General features: G+C 32.8%; 1 pseudogene; it reads left to right on the top strand.

The window, feature by feature from the left end:
• The first annotated feature begins 1,049 nt into the window (after positions 1–1,049).
• On the top strand, positions 1,050–1,168 carry LOC111735792 (annotated as a pseudogene).
• The last annotated feature ends 264 nt before the right edge of the window (positions 1,169–1,432 follow it).

Raw genomic sequence — 1,432 nt, 5'->3', positions numbered from 1 at the left:
TGGAGGCTTAATAACATACTACTAAACACTGAATATGTTGACAATGAGATCAAGGAAGAAATAAAAAAGATACTTTGAGACAAATGAAAATGAAAATGACCCCAAATTATGGGACACAGCGAAAGCAGTCTTAGGTGGGAAATTCATAGCAACATAAGCGTACCTCAGGAAAAAAAAAAGAAAAATCTCAAACAATCTAACCTTACATTTAAAGAAACTAAAAAACAAATAGCAAACAAAGCCCAAAGTGAGTAGAAGGAAGGAAATAATAAAGCTCAGAGCAGAAATAAACAAAATAGAGTCTGAAAAACAATTTAAAAGATCAATAAAACCAGGAGCTCATTCTTTGAAAAGATAAACAAAATTGATAAACTGTTAACCAGACTCATCAGAAAAAAAGAGTTCCCAAATAAATAAAATTAGAACTGAAAGAGAAGCAATAACTGACACTACAGAAATACAAAATATTATAAGAAAATACTAGAGGGCTTGGGGGACTGGGTAAAAAAAGGTGAAGAGATGAAGAAGTTACAAAACAATCATGGGGATTTAGAGTATAGCATAGGGTATAGAGTTAATATTATTGTAATGGTTGTGTGTAGTACCAATGAATGCTAGAGTAACCGGGAGGCTCACTTCATAAATTATATAAATGTCAAAGAAAAATTTTTTTTAATAAAAATAAAAAATAATAAAAAAGAAAATACTATGAACAATTATATGCCAACAAATTGGACAATCTGGAAGAAATGGAAACATTTCTAGAAACACAATCTTCCAAGACTGAGTGAAGAAGAAACAGAAAATCTGAACAGACTGATGACTACTAACAAAATCAAATCAGTAACCAAAAACCTCTCAACAAATGAAAGTCCTGGACCAGATGGCCTCACAGGTGAATTTTACCAAAAATTGAAAGTATAACACCTATTCATCTTAAACTATTCCAAAAAATTGAAGAAGAAGGAAGTTGCCCAACTTCATTTTACGAGGCCAGCATTATCCTGCTTCCGAATCGGACAAAAAGACACTATCTAAAAAGAAAATTAGTCTGCGGCCATGCTACCCTGAACAAGCCCAATCTTGTCTGATCTCAGAAGCTAAGCAAGGTTGGGCCTGGTTAGTACTTGGATGGGAGACCACCTAGGAAGACCAGGTGCTGTAGGTGTAAAGAATAAAAAAATATGGATTGTAAGCTGACAAGGTACTTGCAATCTGTGAGGTCAACCAAGGGTTGCCTTGCCTAAAAATAATAATAATAAAATAAAATAATAAAAAAAGAAAATTATAGGTCAAAATTCCTGATGAAATATAGATGCAAAAATCCTCAATAAAATATTAGCAAACTGAATTCAGCAGCACTTTACAAAGATATACACTGTAATCAGTGGATTTATTCCTAGGATATACGTGGTTCAATATCTGCAAATCA

The sequence above is a fragment of the Pteropus vampyrus genome, unplaced genomic scaffold (assembly GCF_000151845.1).
Source record: "Pteropus vampyrus isolate Shadow unplaced genomic scaffold, Pvam_2.0 Scaffold1000008512, whole genome shotgun sequence".
NCBI classification, from domain to species: domain Eukaryota; kingdom Metazoa; phylum Chordata; class Mammalia; order Chiroptera; family Pteropodidae; genus Pteropus; species Pteropus vampyrus.
Note: the sequence above shows the minus strand (reverse complement) of the source record. Positions and strands in the feature narration are given on the sequence as shown.